The sequence below is a fragment of the Lissotriton vulgaris genome, chromosome 1_1, assembly GCF_964263255.1.
Source record: "Lissotriton vulgaris chromosome 1_1, aLisVul1.2, whole genome shotgun sequence".
NCBI classification, from domain to species: domain Eukaryota; kingdom Metazoa; phylum Chordata; class Amphibia; order Caudata; family Salamandridae; genus Lissotriton; species Lissotriton vulgaris.
Genome location: NC_141685.1, coordinates 1,787,806,474 through 1,787,820,848, shown reverse-complemented (window position 1 = coordinate 1,787,820,848; position 14,375 = coordinate 1,787,806,474).

Here is a 14,375-nt window from a genome sequence, read left to right as displayed (position 1 = left end):
TTTATTTTGGTAGGCGGTAAGGTCATGATCGGTGAGCACTAATTAGTAGATCCCTATGAGTGGGCGTCACCCAACACGGATGGGAGCGCTCGGGAGAGGTGGCCATTGGCCCCTCAATGGGGAGGCGGTCCCTTCTAAGGATGGGTCGCCGGAAGTAAAGGAAAAGGCGGTCAAGGCCCCTTCCTTTGTAGGAGGGGTTACAGCCCCCTCCTGGGGAATTTCCCGGGGCCAGTGACATCTGCGACGGCAGATGCGGTAAGTTGTGTGGGGTTGGGATAAGGTCTACGATACCTTCTAGATACCTCACACGAGTATTCGAACGACCTTTAACTGGCGTCGAGTCTTTAGGTGCCCCCGTCAAGTCAAGGGAAATTGGTAGTAGTTGCACTTGAGGTACGCCTCCGTGCTGTCGCCCCTCCCAAGTGGGAGGGGTAAGTCGGGTTAGGGATCTTGACACCGGTTATGACCTTGCCGTTGGCCCTTAAACGTTAGGATGTACAATTTCAATATGTCAAGAAAATGTTTGTAGGATGCTAGTTCGGCTAGGAGAACCTCTGTATTAGAGAATCTGTTAAGGTTAGCCAAACATCGCAATGTGGTAATGAAATTGTACATAACATGAAACGTTTAATGTTTTAATTTTGTTTTAATAAATACGGCCGGGATGGTCACTCCATCCCACTTCCAAAAACTTCAAGAACTGTTTCCGGTTTCCCTCCTTTTTGGGATTTGTGTTGAGAGGGGGTGGCGGGTATCTCGGCCATATAAATCAGTGTCCTTTCATAAGCTAGTAAAAGCAGCTGATCACAACATGGAGTGTAGCCAATGTAAATCTGAAATGATGTCAACATTATTTTTACGAAGATATGGCCTGTATGTCATTTTAATGTTCCAACGATGTAGGACTGATGGAACAAAATTGACAACTTTAATAAAAAATTTTGTTGCTTCGCAGTTGTCAATATCAGGAAGGACTTTTGTAACTGCAGCAATTATATTTCATGACGGTCCTACAACAACATCAGGACATTACACAACTTATTTAAAGTCCAGAAACGGCTGGTCATTCTGCAACAATTCTGCTTTAACTTTCAAAAAGAAATTGCCTTTTGACCTTAAAAATTCTTACCTGGTGTTTTTAAAACCAAAATTATAAGGACAGAATCTCGGGATTTGTTCTGAGCAATTTCAAGAGGTTCATGGAGTAGAGGGAATGTAAGTCTGCAATGCTGTCTAGATTATTTATTCAAACTTTGGATCATAATGTCATTTTAAAAATTCAAAAATATAAACCTGATGCAAGTAACTCTGCTTCATAGTAAGCAGTATCAGTGTCATAGGAAATGTAGAACATGAGTGAGCAACAAGGGTAAGATATTAATAGTCCAGGATTGTGAAAGTAATCTTAAACGTTTTCTTTCTGAAAGTTGCGAAAATAGAAAATGACGGGATTTGCTTACAAGAATTCCAAGAGTTGTAAATCGCTCTAACATGATTTGGCCTTGTGGAAACATGTGGTAGAATGTGAGAAGTCTTTTATCGTATGTAACATATTTTTCAAAACAATAGTGGTTTTCTTTCAGAAAGTGGCTGGCTGAAGATATTAACAGCACAACAGAGTGTAAGCTGTTCATAGGACATCCTTCGACGTCATGGAAAGTAAGTTAATTTTAAGGAGTTTTGAATTCTGATTTCTTATGTTGTATGGGTTTTTTAAACACAAGCATTTTGATTGTGTTTTTTTTCCCTGCTGTTACATGATGAATACCTTCAAGTCACTGATTTTAGTGAAATTTGATACATTCTGAGAACAGCAAAAATAAACCATTTAACATGTATAATAAATTCTCTACTTTTTGTACTTATGATATACATTTAGAAATGTGAGGTAGACATGGAGAAACTGAGGCTTCTGTAAGTGTCAAAGTTAATGCATACAGTGCTGCACTTCTGGGTACTGTTTTATTTTGAAACCTGAGTAGGCCTCACCTCAAACAAACCTCTGGAAAGGACACATCTTATTTGCATCCTGAAACAATCATTTAAAATGTTAGGGACAATTTTATGATGGCTTTACATCTCTTTTGCGCTGCCATTGCATCACTGTTGTGAGACATCAGCAGTGAAAAGATGCACCATGTTTCAAAATAGGCCTCACTTCATCAGCATCAAGATACTGTTAGTTTAAAATATATATCTTTAGGACTGTGTAGGGGGCCTAGAGAAGCAGAGGCTTCTGTAAATGTCAAAGTTGTTGAAAAACTGTTTGTCCTTCAACCTTTTCCCTTGTCTTTTCTAATTTTTAAATTCATGTTTTAATATTTTTCAAATGTTTGTTCTCTCTTTCACAGATTGAAAATATGAAAAAAAAGTGAATAAGTTAACAACAATTATAAGGTAAATGTTTTCTACTCTTTTCGTTACATTTCTATCACATTCACCTATTATAGAGCTTCAGACTATAGTGCTTTAAACAAAGTTTAACTAAATGTGGAAATTTGGAGCTGTGCCCGTGGCTTTTAGGTCAATGCGCAAGTGCATTGACCTAAAATGCGTGTGCACATTACCAAATCGCTGTCTGTTCCCTCAGCCGCACTCCTCCCACAACTTTGAAGTGAAGATTAGCTTCACTTCAAAGGCCCCAGCTGCTTTACACCCTCATTCTGCTCTCCCCGCTCCGTCCCCTCCCTTGTCCGCCGCGTGCATTTCTCGTCCCCCCCCTCCCCACACTAACGCCACTCACACATGCAACGCCACTCACACACGCAACGCCACTCACACACGCAACGCCACTCACACACGCAACGCCACTCACACACGCAACGCCACTCACACACGCAACGCCACTCACACACGCAACTCATCCACGCAACGCCACTAATCCACGCAACGGCACTCATCCACGCAACGCCAATCATCCACGCAATGCCAATCATCCACGCAATGCCACTCATCCACGCAACGCCACTCATCCATTTGCAAAAACAAAAGGACAAACTCTTCTATTGTGTGACCTATTGCATTTTCAATGCTTGATTCTTTCACTTCCTATCTATTTTGTTTTCCACAATTATATCCTCTTCCATCTTTTCTTCAGTAAATAAATCTATTAAACAGCATCTCTGGTTTAGTCCCTATAGCTGTCTTTCTTTTAACATTACTCTCTGTTTACTTCCCTTGTACCTACTCCTTTAATTTAAAAAAAAAAAAATTGGGGGTTAGCTCCCGGTTTGCTTACCGGCGAGCGAACCGGAAAACGAACTAAAAAAAAAACAGCTTGCCAGAGTGTTACACTTTCTAGCAATTTTTGTATAAAGGAGAGGTAGTTCTGAAAAGAACTTTTTTTTTAATGTTTTTGTTGTTTTTTTTTTTTTTTTGAACATTATTTGTTTTTTTGTATTTTTTGAACAATTTTATGTTTTTTTTGTTTTTTTTTAAAGGGAAAGAACAAAAAACAGGTATTGAAAAGGTCTCAACAAGAGCAAAAAAAAAAAATTATTTCTTGTGGCGTTTAGGGCATTGGTGTTTTTCAAATGCTAAATTAACTAATTTAACACTCATATTCGCACATGAAAATAAGGCGCCACAATATAAGCAAACAATTTTCATATGTACAAACATTTTTGGGATGTTTGGCACTGTATCTCGTTCTTCTGCAACCGATAGAGATATTTCTCCTGATGTCCTGGCCACAGAAGTTGGAGGGTTATCTTGCAGGTCAGTGCCTCTAGATAATTCATCCTTGCAAATTAGGCACGTCGCATAACGTGCATTCACTTTTTTCTTTCCTGCTGGAATTGAAAAAAACTGCCAAATAAAACAGTTTTTTTTTTAGATACCCGGGGCAACTCTTTTAAAAATTGTGGTGCCTGTTCTTCCTCTTCTTCTTCTTCTTCATCCTCTTCCTCCTCTGGGTTTGCCAGGAACTGTGGAGGTGGTCCTCTCTTTTGAGGAGGTGGTGGTGGTGGTGGTGGGGATCCAGCAGCTGAAGCAACTAGTGAAGCCATTTTCCAAAATAGGTCTTCCTTTCTCAAAGTTGAAAGTCAGAGTGAGAAAAAAGGTGGGGGCTTTCATCATTTGGGAAAAAAATGAAAAGTCTTATTTTTAGGTCACATGACCTAGTCTTACATCATTAGGAAACCAAAAGTGAAATGAACCAATGAAAAGTTTTATGAACAAGTCACATGACCTGTTCCGCTTATGTTACGCGCTGCGCGCCGTGCTCCGGTTCGCTTCCGGAAAGCTGCGTTTCGCGCCTCGTTCGCGGTCCGGAGCACTTCCGGGTGCGCTAACGCGGCGCATCATAAGACGCATTATGCGGCAACGTGATATGTCGCGCTTCCGCGATGCGTCACAATGTTGATTTCTAACGCGGCAGTTACGCAAACGGAACGTTTACCGGTTAGCGGACCGGGTCGCGGCATCTTATTGAGCTAACGGAAAGCTTCCCGGTTCGCGAACCGGGAGCGAACAAAAAAAAATATTTAAAAAAAATTAATCGAAACGCGTCATGGCGGACAAGCGGTTGCACGAAGAGTAAATAAAATATGCGCTGAAAATACTTGGTTGGGTCCGGTTCGTTTCTTTTACCTCCAATCTCCTGGTGTAAGCAGCAAAGTTCTTCGTATATATATATATATATATATATATATATATATATAATATTACCTACTGGCGGTCGCCAGTAGGTAGTTATAGTTAGGATCAACTTTCCATAGGAAATCCGCAACATTCAATTGGGAATAACTTATAACTTTGGCGCCGGTGGACAAATCTTTGCGAATTTCTCAAAGTTCGTGGCCCGCTCCGCTCCGCTCTTTCCCTGAAAATGTAGGGGGGACGCGTCAAGCGGGGGCCGAGATAAAAGGGGGGGGTCCCAAAACGTGTTTTCTCCATGTTAATTTCCATAGGGCGGTCGGCCTCACTTTTAGCCCGAACGGCTGAATGGATTTTCACCAAACTTGGCAAAATTGTAGGGACTGGTAGCCCGATGTGCCTTTGCTATGTCTCAAGATATGTGCTACAGTGGATTTTGAGTAATTTAGGATCAAAAAAATATATATATCTATAGCTGCTCCCCGGTACGCGCACCGGGGCGCGCACCGGGCGCGCCACGTGACTTGCGCACGGAAAGCTGATTGGTTTTCAGGTTTTTGGAAACATTCCAAACAGTACGGAGCGGCCGCCATCTTGTGTCTCGGTAGAATCAAGACACAAGAGGTGGGAAAAACAAAGGGGGAAATGACCATACGGGGGCAGAGTAGTCCCCCCCTGACTCCCTAGGTCTGGGGGTCATGAAAGTGCCCCGCAAGGCAAAATTATTATTTATTTTTTTCGATTTGCGCGGGGGGACTGGGCACCGCACCGGGGAGCGGACCGGGGAGCGTACCATAGGGAAAAAAGAATGAGTTTTCAAAAAATGTAGCATTTGTTTTATAAATTGGAGGTAGTTCTAAAAAGAACTGTTTTTTTTCTTCTTTTTGTTGTTTTATATTTTTTTTATTGTTTTTTGGAACATTTGTTTCTTTTTTTGGCTTTTCTGAACACTTTTAAAAAAAAAATTGTATTTTTAATGGGGAGAAACAAAAAAGAGGGAATTGTAAATGGCTCAACTGGAGCAAAAAAAATCAGGAACATTTTGGGTTTTCTTGGACACTTATGGTTATCACCAGCAACCATGATAAGTTCGATACTTTTCTCACCATAGCAAAGTGTCTTGTTACAATATTTGCACACGATTTTGTAATCGACAAACTTAGGTTGAATAGTAGCCAATGTGTCTCTTGCCCCTGACCCGATGGAGTGGGTTGTTTTGATGTTGAGGGTCTAGACGTTGATGGGGGTACCTTACTGCAGAGGTCCCTTAACTCTGCATTAGAATAATTGTTTGGATGCAAACGCATCATATGGCGAATCATTGTATGATTCCCGAAGAAATACTTTTTGTTTGGGTTCCCCCTGGACAACTCAGCATCACAAATCAAACAAGTCACCTTTGCAGCGTTGACTTTTTGAAAACCCCCTGGGATTTTGAAGAACTTCCAAATAAAGTGCTCTTTTGGTTGGTTGGGCTGTTTATTTTCAGGCAGGAATTCCCTTCTCTGTTCCTCCTCTTCATCATTCTCCTCCTCATCCTCTTGACCACCAATGTCATCTTCTGGTGGTCTTTTAGATGGTGGTGGTGGTGGTGGAGGGGCTGATCCTCCAGCTGCTGCTAATGTGCCATTTCAAACTAGTAAAGAGTAGAGATAGAACTCCAAAAAGGTCTTCCTCAGTCAAAGGACAAAGTCAGAATAAGGAAAAAAGGTGGGGGCTTTCATCATTTGGAAAACAAAACTGTTCTGGACCAATGAAAAGTGTTATTTTCAAGTCATATGACCCAGGCTTTCATCATTTGGAAACCAAAACTGATCTGCACCAATGAAAAGTGTTATTTTCAAATCACATGACCTAATGCGCTTACGCTACGCGCCCCGGGGCGCGTACCGTAAGCACGTCGAGACGTTGCGTGATCGTATGCGATCGCTTGCTTCCGGGTGCGCTTACGCAGTTCGTCATATGACGCATCACGCGACTGCGCGAAACGTCACAATGTTGTTTTCGTTCGCGGCAATAGCGCTCCGGGAGCGCTCCTTGGCCAAAAAAATACAACAAAAAAGTAAAAATATAAAAAATATTATTACATAATTTTACAATGTAAAATTCGTTATGAAAAATATTACTTTTCATACCTATAGAGATTTGCTATTAAAAACCATTCAAATTCACTGAAAAAACCAAGGGTTTCACACCAGTTATAGTTAGGAATTAGCATTTAAAAAACCTAGTAAATTCACTGAAAAAAACAGAGGTTTCACACCATTTATAGTTAGCTGGAAATTTTACTGACATAAAACCATTGAAATTCCACGTTATAGTTAGTTGGACTCACTATAACCTGCGCGCCTGCAATGCACTGCTGATGACGTCATATATTACATCACTCATGACATGGTCAGTGACATCACTCATGACATCACTGATGACACCATCCTTGTGACAGAGTGACAGAGTGACAGACCTCCTTTCACTGTAATGTAACTCTTGAAACACATATTCAAAAATAGAAACTTAAATTTTCAAAAAAATGGACATACCCATATCAGTTACAACAACCAATTCAGTAATTCCACCATCTATATACACATCCACTCATTCACCAACAGTTCTATATAATCACTCCCACCCTACCATAGCAAACTGCTTTTCATCAGAGAGAGCAGCATGTGAGCTGCTCTCTCTGACGAAAAGCAATGCCGGCTCCCGAAGGACGCAGGGAGCAAGCTGGGACCGTGGGGGCATTGGGGCTCCCCCCACAGTCCCCAACGTTGTATTTTAGCCCTGGGGATGGGGTCCCCGGAGATTAAAAAAAATTATTAATAGACGCTATTTTTTATTTACGATAGATTTACGATGCGCGTACCATGCTCGTACGTACGACGTATTGTGCAAAATCTGTAAGTCGTCCCGTGAGTGTACCGAATTTTTTTTATAAAAAAAGATATTTTACAAATATCTATCAAGTTTATGTGTTTATGTGTTGGTTGGTTGTAATTATACCTTTTATATTTATTGGTACTTATATGTAAGTACTTATGCATTGTCTAAACTTGTTGAGCAGCAGTGTTTTATAGAGTGCTGACAGTTAACTTTTGCATGATCTGCTGGGGGTAGGGTGGAAAGTTATGTCAGTTGGAAATGTTTGAAATGTTGAACCAATTGAAATGTGTCTTTGTTTTTGAATTATTGTGTGCTGGAATTTGATTGGTTATTATATGTGTAATTGAGAGGGAACATGTGCCATTTGTTTGGTTCTGCTGCACGCACTGAAGCAGAGATATTCTGTGTAATCTTCCAATCAGTTTGAAAGGTAAGTTGATTACTTGTGAAGGACTGTATGTGTTGAATTTTATTTTCAGTAAGAGTAATGTGTTTATTCCTGTAAAGTTTGTAGAACCATATTCTGAGTTTCTCTGCATTTGGATAACTATTGTGATAACATTATTTGGTAAGTTAATGTGTTTGGTTAGTCACTTTTGTGCAATAAAGTGCAGTATACTAAAAAATGTAGAATGTGTGCAGTCACTTTTTTAGTTGTAGAATATTTAATAGTGTTGCTTTTGTCGAATTAGGCTTGTGTTCTAAATCTACAATTTAGTAGTCAGTATACATAGACTGTTGCATATACTCTTGCGCAGATTTACAAGCCCTTTGGATCTCTTTCTTGCTCTATTGTGTTTCATTTTTGGATGTAATATTGCAAAAAAAGTAATGGTGCAAATTGGAAATGTATTTGCAAAATGAGTCAGAATTGTTTACTGAAATGTAGTGGTCATATACAGGGATTGCATTTAGTCTCTAAAATGTTTTAGTGTGGTAAATGTGTTTTGGTGAAATGTATGATTTCAATTTTTTTGTCTCGAATCACACTGAGCTTCTGTTAATATTAAAGATTTACTCTTGCACCTTTTTCCATAATCTCCGCTGTCTCACTCACAGTCTATCTCTCTCTGCTTATAGTCTTCCCTCTGTTTTGATATTTTCCTTTATTTCCTTATTTTAATTTGTCTTTCTTCACAGTGCCACTTTTCCCATACTCCATCCTGTCCTTTTAGTCCTCCTGTGTCCTTATTGTCTCCTTCTGTCTCCTAATAGTCCCCCTTCTTTTTAAAGTGTATCCTCTGACCTCTTATTCCTCTCTCTCTATCGTTATCTGTCTCTCTTAATAATTCTCCAGTCAGTATACATAGACTGCTGCCTAAACTCTTGGGCAGATTTACAAGCCCCTTGGGCCGCTTTCTTGTTCTATTGTGTTTCATTTTTAGATTTAATGTTGGCAAAAAATAATGTTGCAAATTGGAAATGTATTTGCAAAATGAGTCAGGATTATCTACTGAAATGTAGTGGTCATATACATGGATTGTGTTTAGTCACTAAAATGCTTTATTGTGGTAAATGTGTTTTGATGAAATGTATGGTTTAAAGATTTTTGTCTAGAATCGCACTGAGCGTCTGTGAAAATTAAAGATTTATACATGCACCTTTTTCTACAATCTCCGCTGTCTCTCTCACAGTCTATCTCTCTCTGCTGATAGTGTTCCCTCTGTTCTGATATTTTCATTTATTTCCTTATTTTAATTTGTCTTTAATCACAGTGCCACTTCTTCTCATACTCCCTCCTGATATTTTAGTCTCCCTTTGTCCTTATAATTCTCCAGTCAGTATACATAGACTGCTGCATACATTCTTGTTTAGATTTACAAGCCCCTAAGCCCTCTTTCTTGTTCTATTGTGTTCCATTTTTGGATGTAATGTTGGTAAAAAAATAATGGTGCATATTGGAAAGGTATTTGCAAAATGAGTCAGGATTGTCTACTGAAATGTAGTGGTCATATACAGGGATTGTGTTTAGTCACTAAAATGTTTCAGTGTAGTAAATGTGTTTTGGTGAAACGTATGGTTTAAAAAAAATTGTCTAGAATCACACTGAGCAACTTGTGAAAATTAAAGATTTACACTTGCACCTTTTTCCATAATTGTTGCTGTCTCTTTCACAGTCTATCTCTCTCTGCTTATAGTGTATACTCTGTTCTGATATTTTCTTTTGTTTCCTTAATTTAATTTGTCTTACTTCACAGTGCCACTTCTTCTCATACTCCCTCCTGTCCTTTTAGTCCTTCTCCGTCCTTATTGTCTTCTTCTGTCTCCTAATAGTCCCCCTTCTTTTTATAGTGTATTCTCAGACCTCCTATTCCTGTCTGTCTTGTCATATCTCTCTCTTAATAATTTTCCAGTCAGTATACATAGACTGCTGCATACACTGTTGGGCAGATCTACAAGTCCCTTGGGCCTCTTTCTTGTTCTATAGTGTCTCATTTTTGGATGTAATGTTACCAAAAATATAATGCAGCTAATTGGAAATGTATTTGCAAAATGAGTCAGGATTGTCTACTGAAATGTAGTGGTTATATATACAGAATGTTTTCAGTCACTTAAATGTTTTAGTGTGGTAATGTGTTTAAGTAAAATGTATGGTTTTAAATATTTTTTTAGAATCAAACTGAGCATTTGTGTAAATTAAGGAATTATACTTTTTCCATAATCACCACAGTCTTTCCTAATAGTCTACCTCTCTCTGCTTATGCTGTCTCCTCTCTTGTGATATTTTACCTCTTTCTTTATTTTCACTTGTATTTTCTTATAGTGCTGCTTGTTGTCATAGTCCCTTCTGTACTCTTAGGGGGTCATTAGGATGGTGGGCGGACTTAGTGCACCTGCCTTCCTCATGGTAGTTGGGACTGCCCTCCATAAGTGCAGGGGTCCCTTGGAGGGTATTAGGATGTGCCCGCCACCGTGGTGGGTGCATCCTGCATTTTTAATATTGTGGCGGGCAGTGCTCGCAGGATCGCCCGGCACAATGCTAAAAATGCATGTATGCATTTACAATGCGGCAGGCACCGCGCGGTGCCTGCTGTTTTGTGTATGCAAATGTTGGCGGATACCACAGGTACCCCCTGTGTGCATCCTCAATTACACCTTCACTCTGAGGGCCTGCAGGGTGCCCTCACAGAGAAGACCGCTTGCTTTTCCGTGGCGGCACTGCTGCTACGGAAAGGCATCTGTAGAGGCCCATTATGATATGGCTGGCGGTGTGTATTAGACACCACCACCATGTTAAACCCTTTCTGCCCTGGTTGCAAGGCGACCAGGGCGGAAAAGCAGTAGACTGCCTTTTCGACCGCTGTGGACCCCCCAATCATGCTAAGATAGCGGGGGGTCATTTTGGTTGGGTTGACGGGTGGATTGCCCCCGCCAGGCTGGTGGTGGGGGGTACCGCCAGCCTGGCGGGGGCAATCCGCCTGCCATCTTAATGGGCCCCTTAGTGTCTCTCTGTACTCTTTGTCTCATCTGTCTCCTATTAGTCCAACTTCTTTTAATACTCCCTTTTCTAACCTACTTTTATACTGCCCCCCTGTCTCCTCATACTCTGCATTTTTCTTCTCAAACTCTCCTCATACTGCCACCTTTCTTTTCATACTGCTCATTATCTCTTCATATTTTCCAGTCTTTTCATACTCTATTTATCCCTTTATAATACAGTGTCTGCTTTTATCCTTATTTGTATTTATATTTCCTATTGTCTCATAGTGCTCTTTCTCTTGTTGTAAGTCCTTCTATGTTCATATTATCATGTTTCTTGTCATAGTATCTCCTCTCTTATTATAAGTAATATAATAGTGTATTTGATATATTTATTTTCTAAAGTGATATATATTTTTTGTAATAGATTCTTTTGATCATCACTGGAAAAAAAATCATCATTCCTTCTAGAATAGAAAAGAAGAAAGGATAAAAAAGCAGTTTATTTAAAGAGAACTCATCTTCAACTTTTACCTGAACAACAATGTGTAAACAAAAAGAAAATAAAGTCCTGGTAAGAAAATCAAGATTTTCTGTGAAGATTGTCAACCAGTAACAGTAGTGTGCGCAAAGTAAAAAATACTGTCTCTGTTTCTGCAACTAAGAGAAAAGATAAGAACCATGGAAAAACTTGTGAAAAAAATGTATATGGTAAAAGAAGGAAAAAACAATTTCAGGAAATAAGTAAGAAGAATTTTGTTTAATTTGACTAAGATAATAAAGAATTGTAAGAAGAAAACCACATTTTATAAGAAGAGAAAATGTATTGAAAATGTAGTTGAGAAAGCTTTTGAATTAAAGAAAAAAACTTTTATTTTAGTAAACAATAGAATTCGTTTACTAGATAAGCCAATCCATTTAATGAAGAGCAAAAGTAAGTGTAGAAGAAAAATTAATAGAAGTAATTTTTGTGAAGTTTTTTAGGGTGAATAGAAACATAGTTTGAGTTCTAAGCCTTTAATTGATTAAGAGAGTTATTTTCAGAGTAATGAGTTGTTGCATGCAGTTGACACTACAGCTCGTGCTTAGGAGGTTAAAAATGGTTGTCCTATTGAGAAAGAGAAAATTGTTTCTAGAAATGTAGAAGAGGTGTTAGCTGATGAAGTATTAGGGAGAAGGCCTAAAGCTCCAGTGTACACTTGGAATTACAGTAGTATTTGCAGTGTACGGCAGGAATCTATTGATTTTTTACGCAATTTCTTACGTAACTATACTAAGAAAAGTGTTAAACAAAAGATTAAGATGTTGCAAGGATTATACCCTTGCAGAGTGAGAGAAAATACTGGTTTGCAAGGACATTCTTTGGCTTGTCTTTCTAAAAAAATATGTAGAAGTGTTTTTCACCATTTCAGGATGTTGGCAGTACATCATACTGAAATGAGCAAATTAGTCAGAACGTTGTATTATGCAAAAAGTCCAGCTCTAATGTTAAAGAAGTTGAACAGTGCTCTTTTGAACATTTGTGATGAAATTCAGGTTGGTTACTTTGGTGCAGAAGCAGATAGTGCAGAAATTGATAGGTTAGTAGAAGGAAATGTAGAAGAGAATGTATAACATTGCAGTACAGAAAAATGTTAGCAAGAAATTACAAAGTTTAAGGTGATTTCAGGTGAAACACCAAATTATTCTTGTATTTGTTGTCGACGTACTCATTATAAAAATCAGACTAGGACTGTTGATTTGTATTTAAAATGTGAAAAGGAAAATAATAAGGAGTGGATGGAATTTGTAACGTATTTGTTGGTAAAGAATACTTTTGATTTGGTTTGTGATCAGCGTATGTGTAAATATTGTTTCAACAAATTAGACAAGAATAAAATGCCTGCTAGAGCTGTGCATAATAATTTTGAGTTGGTAAAAATTCCCTCTGAACTGGTGGATTTAAATACTTATGAGTCTATTCTTATTTAATGTCTGCATCCTTTTAGGCTATTGTTCGTATGGAGCCTAAGACAGGGAAATTGCCTCCTTCAGATTTACAGAGAGGATTAAAGGGAAGAGTTGTGTATCTGCCATTAGATTTAAAGAAAAATATTGAAACAGTTGGTGTAGAAAATGTAGAAGATGAACCTTTAGTTATTATTGTTAATGGCGTTCCTACTAAGAGTATGAAAATCTTGCAGGAATTAGCGGATATTAGGAAAGTGAAAAAGGCAACTTTGTATCTGATAAAAAATAATCAATATTATAAAGATGTGTTTATGAGTGAAGAAGAAATAACTGTAGAAGAAGATAGTGACTTGTCATCTGGACAAATTGAAAAAGCGGATGTGTCCAGAACTGAAGAAATATACGAACATTACAGTGTTCCTCCATTGCATTCCAAAGAAGTGATGGGGATTACTATAGAGTTATTCCAAATGAATGAAACGAAGGGAAGTCCTATTAGTGTATGAGAAAAAAGCTTGGAAGCTTGTTGTTTCCCTCATTTGTTTCATACAGGAAAAGGAGGACGATATGATGACTGGCCTGTGCAGATTCCTGCATCTGAATACTAGACATTAAGTTTGTATGCAGAAAATCCAAGATTTCGACAATGTATTCCGTATTTGTTTCATCTTTTGTTTGAGAGTGATTTGTCTGGACTTTCTTATGCAGTAAACCATATACTGAAAACAGGTGTACATCTGCAAAATGTTTCGGCAAAGGAATTTATGTATAAAGTACACCAGAAAGATAATGTTTTAGAATCTCAGCTAATTAATCTCATGGCATGTCAGCGTGGTACTAATGAGTTCTAGTATCATTGTCATGGAGAACTTAAATGTATGTTAAGGAACTTAGGAACTCCTACATGGTTCCTTACTCTAAGTTGTGCTGAACTTACTTGGGATGATTTACTTCAATTTCTTCGAGAGGAAAATCCAAATATAATAAATATTGAATACAAGACACCTGGTGAACTGTGCTCTTTGGATCCAGTTAATGTATGCCGATATTTCAATCATAGATTTGAAGCTATGATGTCTTTTATCACCAATAAAAAAAATCCTCCTCATGGGGAGGTTGTGGACTTCTTTTGGAGAAAGGAGTAATAAGCAAGAGGTGCTCCTCACATACACATGCTAAAATGGATCAAAGATAATCCCAAATTTGGAACAGAGTCAGATGATACTGTGTTGTCTTTTATAGAAGAATATGCTACATGTGATATACCCAAAAGCACACAGGATAAGGACTTAAGACAATAAGTCTTATGATTCCAAAGCCATCGTTGTGGAAAATACTGTTGTCGAAAGTACAAATCTAAAGACAAATTCTACACCAAATGCCGTTTTGGATTTCCACTTCCAGTAATATCGAAAGGAAGAGTGAACAGTTTTATGTCATCTTTGCGATATACTATCACAAGAAAGTCTCCTAAAAATACCTACAACTTAAGAAGAAATGAAGAGTCAAAATACATAAATGACTAC